The sequence below is a fragment of the Coenobita brevimanus genome, chromosome 107 (genome assembly GCF_032717465.1).
Source record: "Coenobita brevimanus isolate Jiangsu-jjx chromosome 107, ASM3271746v2, whole genome shotgun sequence".
In the NCBI taxonomy this organism is placed as follows: domain Eukaryota; kingdom Metazoa; phylum Arthropoda; class Malacostraca; order Decapoda; family Coenobitidae; genus Coenobita; species Coenobita brevimanus.
Window position 1 is genome coordinate 19,700,523 of NC_137060.1, and position 13,276 is coordinate 19,713,798.

The following is a 13,276-nucleotide window of genomic DNA, read 5'->3' on the forward strand; positions in this document are numbered from 1 at the left end:
CCGTTTCAAGTTTATATAAGACTTGGCACATACTGACTGGCCTTACCATTATACTGAGCGTCATATCGCCATCCCACACAGTTTCAGTAGTGTAGGAAGTTATGGTACTCTCTGAAACATGGCTGAAGGCACAACGCAACATTGGTGGTGGTGGGGGAGGTGGAGAGCGGCGCCTTTCATCACTCGCACTTCTCTTCCCTCTCCCTTTTCCTTTACCCTTTCCCTTCCCTTTTCTTCCTTTCCCCACATCCTGGGGCTGTGTGGAGGAAGTTTGGGAATATTGTATGGCGAAAGACGTGCTGGGGAGTGGCTCCACCTCCTCTCCCCTAGGCCTACGTGCACCACGTGCTCGTGCTGCCTCCCTCACACCACTTCCCTTTCACCCCGCACTCCCACCACACCACTTTCGCCTTCCCCAGACAAAACACTAGGCCATACTTTATTTGCCTTCTCGCCCCACCTTCTGATCCTCGGGGTGAGATTTTTCCTTCCCCAACCACGAGGCAACATCACGTCCTAAGCCGCCGTCATCGTCATCGTCCTCATCCTCGTCCTCATCAGAATCTCTCTCTAGGGGATGGAGAGAGGTCCATGCAGGTGTTTTGGGTGCAGGCTGGCCTTCCCTTGCCTTACGATACGTGACATACCACTTTTTCCGGGGCGAAGGGACCTCCTCATCACTGCTTGTTATTTCCTCCTCAGGCTGCACATAATCTCGATCCACCACATCATCATCAAGTGGAGAATCACTATCTCCAGTGAAGGCATCCAGGGCGGACTGTATTTCGTCGTCTGAGAGACCTTTACGCGCCATGTCTGACCTGGGTCACTGCTAACAGGTGAGTGACCGAGACAAGGGCGAGCGCAGGTCACTCAGGGTCTGGGACGCTGCCCGCCTGGGGGCAGGTAGGGGAGGCTAGGGTACGTGGGCGAATCAAAAATCTCGCGCGAATTTTGAAAATTGTGGAAACTATGAACCTTGCAATTGCAGGACGTTGAAATACGTCAACGGGATTGGCAGTGACATAACGTGAGGACATGGAAGTACGTCGACGGGACACCGCGGGTTAAATAAACTTCATGAATGGAGTAGTACATGGCAAATGGAATTCAATGTGGACAAGTGTCATGTGATCAAGTTTGGTAAAAGTGGAAAAAGACCTGATTGGGATTATAAGTTAGGAAATAAAACCCTTTACACATCAGAAAGAGAGAAAGACCTAGGTTTGATTATCAATAACAGCCGACATGTCGTAAAAATACCCCCGCTAATACCAATACACCAGTCCTGTATGAGACAGCCCTAGCATGTATTCAATATGGACGGTGGGTGTTAGCGCCGAAGTGGTGACATGTAGAGGTGTCCGGTACGTAGGAGGACTACTGGGCCTTGAAAGCAGGCTGCGAAGCCTATGCCCAGAGTCGGTCACATAAAAAAAAAAAAAAAAAAAAAAGAGTGTCTCCGGCTGACCACATCAACGAGAAGGTACGGAACATGTATACACTGCTTGCAAATATGAGAATAGCATTCACATACATAAATGAAGACATGCTAAGAAGGATAATAACATCATTCATTAGACCAACCCTGGAATATGCATCAGTAGTCTAGAGTCCTCATCTCAAAAAGCATATAGACAAGATTGAAAAAGCTCAAAGGGCCGCTACAAGATAGATACCAAGCTTAAGGGACCTAAGCTACGAAGAAAGACTAAATAAACTGAATCTACCAACACTACAGGAGAGAAGGAAAAGAGGTGACATGATAATGCTATATAAGTGCATATCAGGAGAGGAGAAAATAAACATAAATGATTACTTAACATATGGAGAAGCATCAGCAAGAGGACACTGCAAAAAACTGCATAAGAAGAGAGATGATAAAGACGTAAGGAAATTCAGTTTCCCAAACAGAGCAATTGATCAATGGAATGCACTACCGAATGAAATAGTGTGTGCCAAAACAATTCACAAATTTAAGGATATGTACGATAAATATGGTTTAAGACGGGACAGTACGAGCTTGACTCATTCCTGTAAAGATAAAATTAGGTAAGAACAATTAGGTAAGGTAAGAACACACACACAAACACACACACACACACACACACTGTGTGCGACATCGGCGCTCCGTAGCGAACCAACATGGCCAGTGGTATTACCTAAATTAGTATCTTTGCATGAGTCAAGCTCTGCACTAGGTTAGACTAAATGATTTTTCAGTATTAAACGGAAAAAAATAATAAGTTTAAACAAGACTTTTTCAAACAGGAAACAAAAACAAGACGAAAGAATATGCTGAGTCATCTGAGGTTTGTTTAGACTACAACAACACGGGGATTGTAAGTATATACTTTGCACTTTTAGTATTGCAAAATGGATACATACTTTAGTAAAGTAACTTTGGAAAAGAAAAGGGATAAAAGTAAAAAGCAAAATGATGATTTCTACCAAGAACTGGTTAAAGTGGAGACTCACAGTAGACTGGTTGAATGTGTAAACAAACTAGAAATGGCTTTCAAAAATGAAATTGATGAAATAAAGAAGCAGATGCACTTGCAAAAGGAAGAAATAGAAAAACTAGTAAGGGAGGCCAATAAGAAAGACACAACCATCAGTGAACTAACAGTGGAATTGAGTACACTTAGGAAGAAAGTGAGTGAAATGGCAAGTACAGTAGTCAATCACGAGAGTGTTATGGAAGAGTTAAAAAATGACACAGAGACAATTAGGCAAGTAAGCAGTCTTATTGACCAGAGCAGTGATATTGAGGAGAAGATAACACAGGTGAAGGAAACTGTGCAAAGCTACAGAAATGATGTGGAAACTACGTATGCTGAAATGGTGAAAGTAAAGAAAGACTTAGAAACAAGGGTGGAGGAAAAAAGCATTAAAAAGGAAGTGAAAAGAATAATCCAAAACAATCCAAAGTTAGTCAGAGATTCAGTAGATATAAACAAATCTATAGTAATCACTGGTATAGAAGAGGAAGAAGTAAAAAACAAGATCACAAGAGACAAAAAGGAGATGGCAAATGTAATGAGCTTACTGAAGGAAGTATCAGAGGAAATCTGTAGTAAAGACATAGAGGAACACAAAAGGTTAGGGAAATACGAGAAAAGCAAGACAAGACTTCTAAAGGTGACTTTCCAGAGTGTAAACACTGTGGAAGAGATACTAAAATATGCAAAGAATCTTATGGAAAAAGAGGTGTTCAAAAATGTATGGATAAAAAGATGCCTAACACAAGAGGAACTGGAATTACTGAAAGAGAAAAGGGAGGAAGCAAACACAAAAAATGAGGGAAGATCAGGAGAAGAAATTTTTTTTACAAATTAATAGGATTGCAGGTACGAAAGTGGTACACAAACAGGATGGAATAAAAAGGACGAAGGTAGTAGAACCATGTCATGACAAGTATATAAACAAGAAGATAAAGTTCATGTACTCAAATGTGGATGGAATGGTATCTAAATTACTAGAGATGAATGATTATGTCAGAGAAAATGAACCACAAATAATATGCCTAACTGAAACAAAATTAACACCAAGGATATCCAATGACATACTAAACTTAGAGGAATACAATATATGGAGAAGAGACAGAAATTAAAAAAAAGGAGGAGGAATTATAATATTAACTAAGAAAAATCTAAAAGTCAAGGAAATAAAACTAGATATACCATCACAAGTAGAACTGATTGCAGTAGAGATCGACACATCTGAAGGTAAAGTAATTGTAGCCAATTTGTACATACCACCCAGATCAAACAAATGGGAAAGAGACGAATATGAGGACCTGGCAGAGAGTACAATTCAGAGTATAAGATCATTACTACATAAAATGGAAGAGAAATGAGAAAGAATTATACTAACTGGGGACTTCAATACAAATATAAATTGGAATACTCTAGATATAAATAGCCAAGAAAGCTGTTGGGACCAAAAGCTCCTGGATCTCGTACAAGAGTTCTTCCTAACGCAACATGTGAGGGAAACCACCGGAAAAAGAGGACTTTATGTACCTTCAGTGCTAGATCTAATATTTACTAGGCAAGAAAATGATATTGACAGTTTAATATATCACCCTCCACTCAGCAAAAGCGATCATGCAGTATTAAATTATAACTTCAGGATAGCGTATGACATAGTAAACAGCAATGACAGTTACAAAAAGAGCCTAAACTATAAAAAGGGAAATTATCAAGACCTAAAGAAGTATTTCTTAAAAGTTGATCGGGAAAATGAGCTTAGAGGACAAGATTTAAATGCTGTATATAAAAAATTCTGTGAATTTTATGAAATAGGAGTCCAAAAGTACATCCCACAGCACGAAGAAGCAGATAAGAAAATACAGAAATGGTTCAATACAGAATGTAAAAAAATCAAAAGAAAGAAGTGATTTGTTGTGGAATAGATACAGAAGACATAATAGTGAAAGGGCGTATAATAATTACAAACGGGCAAGAAACGATTATACAAGAATAAGGAGGGAAGCCCAAAAACAGTTTGAGGAGGATAAAATAATAAATAAAAGTAATGATCAACCAAAGCTGTTTTACAGCTATATCAGAAGCAAAATCAAAGTAAAAGATATAATACAATCCATCATGGACGAGGGAATCACTTATACACAAGAGAAGGATATTTGTGAAGCACTAAATAAGAATTTCCAATTAGTTTTTACGGAAGAAAAAAATTTTGAGAAGGACTATGTGGAACATGCATGTCCACACATACTACCAGATATACAAAGAGCAGAAAAAGTAATACAGGAGGAGTTAAGTAGATTAGACAGAGGAAAAGCAAGTGGTCCTGATGAAATTTCATGTTGGGTACTACGAGAATGTGCAAAGGAGTTAAGTAAACCATTATTTTTAATTTTCAAGAAATCCTTGAGTCAAGGTAAACTACCTGATATTTCGAAAAAAGCAAATATTGCCCCCTTATTCAAGAAAGGAAATAGACAATATCCACTCAACTACCGACCAGTATCACTGACCAGTGTTGTAAGCAAGGTATTAGAAAAGCTTATAAGAAAAGCTTGGGTAAATCACCTAGAATAACACAGTATGATAACAGACAGACAGTTTGGTTTCAGAAAAGGAAAATCATGTGTTACTAATCTGTTGAGCTACTATGACAGAGTAACAGACACATTACAGGAAAGAGAAGGATGGGTGGACAGTATCTATTTAGATTTCAAGAAAGCATTTGACACAGTACCACGCCAAAGACTTTTATGGAAACTGTACCATCAAGGAGGAATTCGAGGCAAACTGTATTGTTGGATGCAAGATTTTCTCATGAAAAGAAAAATGAGAACAGTACTAAAGGGAAATTACTCATCATGGAAAGAAGTGACTAGTGGAGTACCACAGGGCTCAGTGCTGGCACCAATCATGTTTTTAGTGTATATAAATGTTATAGACAGTAACACTGGAAATGAAAGCTATCTAAATATGTTTGCAGATGATGCAAAAATACAAAGAAGAATTACTAACACAGATTCTTGTAAAAAGCTACAAGAAAAATTTAATAAACTTCATGAATGGAGTAATACATGGCAAATGGAATTCAATGTGGACAAGTGTCATGTATTCATGTTTGGTAAAAGTGGAAAAAGACCTGATTGGGATTATACATTAGGAAATAAAACCCTACATATATCAGAAAGAGAGAAGGACCTAGGTGTGATTGTCAATAACAGACTATCTCCGGCTGACCACATCAGTGAGAAGGCACGGAACATGTATACACTGCTTGCCAATATGAGAATAGCATTCACATACATAAATGAAGACATGCTAAGAAAGATAATAACATCATTCATCAGACCAAATCTGGAGTATGCATCAGTAGTCTGGAGTCCTCATCTCAAAAAACACATAGACAAGATTGAAAAAGTTCAAAGGACCGCTACAAGATGGATACCAAGCTTAAGGGATCTAAGTTATGAAGAAAGACTAAATAAACTGAATCTACAAACACTACAGGAGAGAAGGAAAAGAGATGACATGATTATGCTATATAAATGCATATCAGGGAAGGAGAAAATAGACATAAATGATTACTTAACGTATGGGGAAGCACCAGCAAGAGGACACTGCAAAAAACTGCATAAAAAGAGAGGTGATAAAGACGTAAGGAAATTTAGTTTCCCAAATAGAGCAATTGATCAATGGAATGCACTACCGGGTGAAATAGTGTCTGCCAAAACAATTCACAAATTTAAGGATATGTACGATAAATATGGTTTAAGACACGGGACAGTACGAGCTTGACTCATTCCTGTAAAGATACAATTAGGTAAGAACAATTAGGTAGGTAAGAACACACACACACACACACACACACGTAGAGGGATTCAACCGAGTAGGACGTGCGACAACGGCGTTCCGTACCGAAACAACACAGACAGTGGTATTACCTAATTTAGTCTCTTTGCATGAGTCAAGCTCTGTACTAGGTTAGACTAAATGATTTTTCAGTATTAAAAGGAAAAAAAAAAGTTTAAACAAGACTTGTTCAAACAGGAAAGAAAAACAAGACGAAAGAATAATGCTGAGTCATCTGAGGTTTGTTTAGGCTACAACAACACGGGGATTGTAAGTATATACTTTGCACTTTTAGTATTGCAAAATGGATACATACTTTAGTAAAGTAACTTTGGAAAAGAAAAGGGATAAAAGTAAAAAGCAAAATGATGATTTCTACCAAGAACTGGTTAAAGTGGAGACTCACAGTAGACTGGTTGAATGTGTAAACAAACTAGAAATGGCTTTCAAAAATGAAATTGATGAAATAAAGAAGCAAATGCACTTGCAAAAGGAAGAAATAGAAAAACTAGTAAGGGAGGCCAATAAGAAAGACACAACCATCAGTGAACTAACAGTGGAATTGAGTACACTTAGGAAGAAAATGAGTGAAATGGCAAGTACAGTAGTCAATCACGAGAGTGTTATGGAAGAGTTAAAAAATGACAGAGACAATTAGGCAAGTAAGCAGTCTTATTGACCAGAGCAGTGATATTGAGGAGAAGATAACACAGGTGAATGAAGCTGTGCAAAGCTACAAAAATGATGTGGAAACCACGTATGCTGAAATGGTGAAAGTTAAGAAAGACTTAGAAACAAGGGTGGAGGAGAAAAGCATTAAAAAAGAAGTGAAAAGAATAATCCAAAACAATCCAAAGTTAGTCAGAGATTCAGTAGATATAAACAAATCTATAGTAATCACTGGTATAGAAGAGGAAGATCTAAAAAACAAGATCACAAGAGACAAAAAGGAGATGGCAAATGTAATGAGCTTACTGAAGGAAGTATCAGAGGAAATCTGTAGTAAAGACATAGAGGAACACAAAAGGTTAGGGAAATATGAGAAAAGCAAGACAAGACCTCTCAAGGTGACTTTCCAGAGTGTAAACACTGTGGAAGAGATACTAAAAAATGCAAAGAATCTTATGGAAAAAGAGGAGTTCAAAAATGTATGGATAAAAAGATACCTAACACAAGAGGAACTGGAATTACTGAAAGAGAAAAGGGAGGAAGCAAAAACAAAAAATGAGGGAAGATCGGAAGAGGAGAAGAAGAAGTTTTTTTTTTACAAAGTAATAGGATTGCAGGTACGAAAGTGGTACACAAACAGGATGGAATAAAAAGGAGGAAGGTAGTAGAACCGTCATGACAAGTATATAAACAAGATGATAAAATTGATGTACTCAAATGTGGATGGAATGGTATCTAAATTACTAGAGATGAATAATTATGTCAGAGAAAATGAACCACAAATAATATGCCTAACTGAAACAAAATTAACACCATGGATATCCAATGACATACTAAACTTAGAGGAATACAATATATGGAGAAGACACAGAAATTTAAAAAAAGGAGGAGGAATTATAATATTAACTAAGAAAAATCTAAAAGTCAATGAAATAAAACTAGATATACCATCACAAGTAGAACTGATTGCAGTAGAGATCAACACATCTGAAGGTAAAGTAACTGAAGCTAATTTGTACATGCCACCCAGATCACACACATGGGAAAGAGATGAATATGAGGACCTGGCAGAGAGTACAATTCAGAGTTTAAGATCATTACTACATAAAATGGAAGAGAAATCAGAAAGAATTATACTAACTAGGGATTTCAATACAAATATAAATTGGAATACTCTAGATATAATTAGCCAAGAAAGCTGTTGGGACCAAAAGCTCCGGGATCTCGTACAAGAGTTCTTCCTAACGCAACATGTGAGGGAAACCACCAGAAAAAGAGGACTTGATGTACCTTCAGTGCTAGATCTAATATTTACTAGGCAAGAAAATGATATTGACAGTTTAATATATCACCCTCCACTCGGCAAAAGCGATCATGCAGTACTAAATTATAACTTCAGGATAGAATATGACATAGTAAACAGCAATGACAGTTACAAAAAGAGCCTAAACTATAAAAAGGGAAATAATCAAGACCTAAAGAAGTATTTCTTAGAAGTTGATTGGGAAAATGAGCTTAGAGGACAAGATTTAAATGCTGTATATAAAAAATTCTGTGAATTTTATGAAATAGGAGTCCAGAAGTACATCCCACAGCACAAAGAAGCAGATAAGAAAATACAGAAATGGTTAAATACAGAATGTAAAAAATCAAAAGAAAGAAGAGATTTGTTGTGGAATAGATACAGAAGACATAATAGTGAAAGGGCGTATAATAATTACAAACAGGCAAGAAACAATTATACAAGAATAAGGAGGGAAGCCCAAAAACAGTTTGAGGAGGATATAATAAATAAAAGTAGTGATCAACCAAAGCTGTTTTACAGCTATATCAGAAGCTAAACCAAAGTAAAAGATATAAAACAATCCATTACGGACGAGGGAATCACTTATACACAAGAGAAAGATATTTGTGAAGCACTAAATAAGAATTTCCAATTAGTTTTTACAGAAGAAAAAATTTTTGAGAGGGACTATGTGGAACATGCATGTCCACACATTCTACCAGATATACAAATAGCAGAAAAAGTAATACAGGAGGAGTTAAGTAGATTAGACAGAGGAAAAGCAAGTGGTCCTGATGAAATTTCATGTTGGGTACTACGAGAATGTGCAAAGGAGTTAAGTAAACCATTATTTTTAATTTTCAAGAAATCCTTGAGTCAAGGTAAACTACCTGATATTTTGAAAAAAGCAAATATTGTCCCCATATTCAAGAGAGGAAATAGACAAAATCCACTCAACTACCGACCAGCATCACTGACCAGTGTTGTAAGCAAGGTATTAGAAAAGCTTATAAGAAAAGCTTGGGTAAACCATCTAGAAGAACACAGTATGATAACAGAAAGACAGTTTGGTTTCAGAAAAGGAAAATCATGTGTTACTAATCTGCTGAGCTACTATGACAGAGTAACAAACACAATACAGGAAAGGGAAGGATGTGTGGACAGTATCTATTTAGATTTGAAGAAAGCTTTTGACACAGTACCACACCAAAGACTTTTATGGAAACTGTACCATCAAGGAGGAATTCGAGGCAAACTGTTTTGTTGGATGCAAGACTTTCTCATAAAAAGAGAAATGAGAACAGTACTATGAGGAAACTACTCATCATGGAAAGAAGTGACTAGTGGAGTACCACAGGGTTCGGTGCTGGCACCAATCATGTTTTTAGTGTATATAAATGATATAAACAGTAACACTGGAAATGAGAGCTATATGAATATGTTTGCAGATGATGCAAAAATACAAAGGAGAATTACTAACACAGACTCTTGTAAAGAGCTACAAGAAGAATTAAATAAACTTCATGAATGGAGTAGTACATGGCAAATGGAATTCAATGTGGACAAGTGTCATGTAATCAAGTTTGGTAAAAGTGGAAAAAGACCTGATTGGGATTATAAGGTAGGAAATAAAACCCTTTACACATCAGAAAGAGAGAAAAACCTAGGTGTGATTATCAATAACAAACTATCTCCGGCTGACCACATCAGCGAGAAGGTGCAGAACATGTATACACTGCTTGCAAATATGAGAATAGCATTCACATACATAAATGAAGACATGCTAGAGGGATAATAACATCATTCATTAGACCAACCCTGGAATATGCATCAGTAGTCTGGAGTCCTCATCTCAAAAAGCACATAGACAAGATTGAAAAAGTTCAAAGGGCCGCTACAAGATGGATACCAAGCTTAAGGGAACTAAGCTACGAAGAAAGACTAAATAAACTGAATCTACCAACACTACAGGAGCGAAGGAAAAGAGGTGACATGATAATGCTATATAAGTGCATATCAGGGAAGGAGAAAATAGACATAAATGATTACTTAACACATGGAGAAGCATCAGCAAGAGGACACTGCAAAAAACTGCATAAGAAGAGAGGTGATAAAGACGTAAGGAAATTCAGTTTCCCAAACAGAGCAATTGATCAGTGGAATGCACTACCGAATGAAATAGTGTGTGCCAAAACAATTCACAAATTTAAGGATATGTACGATAAATATGTTTTAAGACACGGGACAGTACGAGCTTGACTCATTCCTATAAAGATACAGTTAGGTAAGAATTAGGTAAGAACACACACACACACACACACACACACAAATGCATACCCCGCACACACAAATATATACACACTCATTGGTGCACACACACACACACACACAACACACACATATAAATACACACACAGACACACACACACACACACACACAAACACACACACGTCCGTTACCGTCGCTCCATACCAGACCAACACGGCCAGAGGCATTACTTAAATTAGTATCTTTGAATGAGTCAAGCTCTGTACCAGGTTAGACTAAATGATTTTTCATTATTAAAAGGAAAAGAAATAATAAGTTTAAATAAGACTGGTTCAAACAGAACATAGGACCACGATGCGTTGAGTCAGCTGGGTTTGTTTATACTACAGCAACACGGGGAAAGTGCATACTCTGTAAGTACATACTCTGTTCATTAAGTATTACAAAATAGATACATACTTCAGTAAAACAAATTTGGAAAAGAAAAGGGATAAAAGTAAAAAGCAAAATGATGATTTCTACCAAGAACTGGTTGAAGTGGAGACCCACAATAGACTGGTTGAACGTGTACACAAACTAGAAATGGCTTTCAAAAATGAAATGGATGAAATAAAGAAGCAAATGCACTTGCAAAAGGAAGAGACAGAAAAACTAGGAAGGGAGGCCAATAAGAAAGACACAACCATCAGTGAACTAACAGTGGAATTGAGTACACTTAGGAAGAAAGTGAGTGAAATGGCAAGTACAGTAGTCAATCACGAGAGTGTTATGGAAGAGTTAAAAAATGGCACAGAGACAATTAGACAAGCAAGCAGTCTTATGGACCAGAGCAGTGATATTGAGGAGAAGATAACACAGGTGAATGAAGCTGTGCAAAGCTACAAAAATGATGTAGAAACCACGTATGCTGAAATGGTGAAAGTAAAGAAAGACTTAGAAACAAGGGTGGAGGAAAAAAGCATTAAAAAGGAAGTGAAAAGAATAATCCAAAACAATCCAAAGTTAGTCAGAGATTCAGTAGAAATAAATAAATCAATAGTAATCACTGGTATAGAAGAGGAAGAAATTAAAAACAAGATCACTAGAGACAAAAAGGAGATGGCAAATGTAATGAGCTTACTGAAAGAAGTATCAGAGGAAATCTGTAGTAAAGACATAGAAGAACACAAAAGGTTAGAGAAATACGAGAAAAGCAAGACAAGATCTCTAAAGGTGACTTTCCAGAGTGTAAACACTGTATAAGAGATACTAAGAAATGCAAAGAATCTTATGGAAAAAGAGGACTTCAAACAAAAATGTATGGATAAAAAGATGCCTAACACAAAAGGAACTGGAATTACTGAAAGGGAAAAGGGAGGAAGCAAAAACAAAAAATGAGGGACGATCAGAAGAGGAGAAGAAATTTTTTTACAAAGTAATAGGATTGCAGGTACGAAAGTGGTACACAAACAGGATGGAAGAAAAAGGAGGAAGTTAGTAGAACCATGTCATGGCAAGTATATAAACAAGATGATAAAGTTAATATACTCAAATGTGGATGGAATGGTATCTAAATAACTAGAGATGAATGATTATGTCAGAGAAAATGAACCACAAATAATATGCCTAACTGAGACAAAATTAACACCAAGGATATCCAATGACATACTAAACTTAGAGGAATACAATATATGGAGAAGAGACAGAAATTTAAAAAAAAGGAGGAGGAATTATAATATTAACTAAGAAAAATCTAAAAGTCAAGGAAAGAAACCTAGATATACCATCACAAGTAGAACTGATTGCAGTAGAGATCGACACATCTGAAGGAAAAGTAATTGTAGCCAATTTGTACATGCCATCCAGATCAAACACATGGGAAAGAGACGAATGTGAGGACCTGACAGAAAGTACAATTCAGAGCATAAGATCCTTGCTACATAAAATGGAAGAGAAATCGGAAAGAATTATACTAACTGGGGACTTCAATACAAATATAAATTGGAATACTCTAGATATAAATAGCCAAGAAAGCTGTTGGGACCAAAAGCTCCTGGATCTCGTAAAAGAGTTTTCCTTAACGCAACATGTGAGGGAAATCACTAGAAAAAGAGGACTTGATGTACCTTCAGTGCTAGAACTAATATTTACTAGGCAAGAAAATGAGATTGACAGTTTAATATATCACCCTCCACTCGGCAAAAGCGATCATGCAGTACTAAATTATAACTTCAGGATGGCATATGACATAGTAAACAGCAATGACAGTTACAAAAAGAGCCTAAACTATAAAAAGGGAAATTATCAAGATCTAAAGAAGTATTTCTTAGAAATTGATTGGGAAAATGAGCTTAGAGGACAAGATTTAAATGCTGTATATAAAAAATTTTGTGAATTTTATGAAATAGGAGTCCAAAAGTACATCCCACAGCACAAAGAAGCAGATAAGAAAATACAGAAATGGTTAAATACAGAATGTAAAAAATCAAAAGAAAGAAGTGATTTGTTGTGGAATAGATACAGAAGACACAATAGTGAAAGGGCGTATAATAATTACAAACAGGCAAGAAACGACTATACAAGAATAAGGAGGGAAGCCCAAAAACAGTTTGAGGAGGAAATAATAAATAAAAGTAGTGATCAACCAAAGCTGTTTTACAGCTATATCAGAAGCAAAACCAAAGTAAAAGATATAAAACAATCCATTACGGACGAGGGAATCACTTATACACAAGA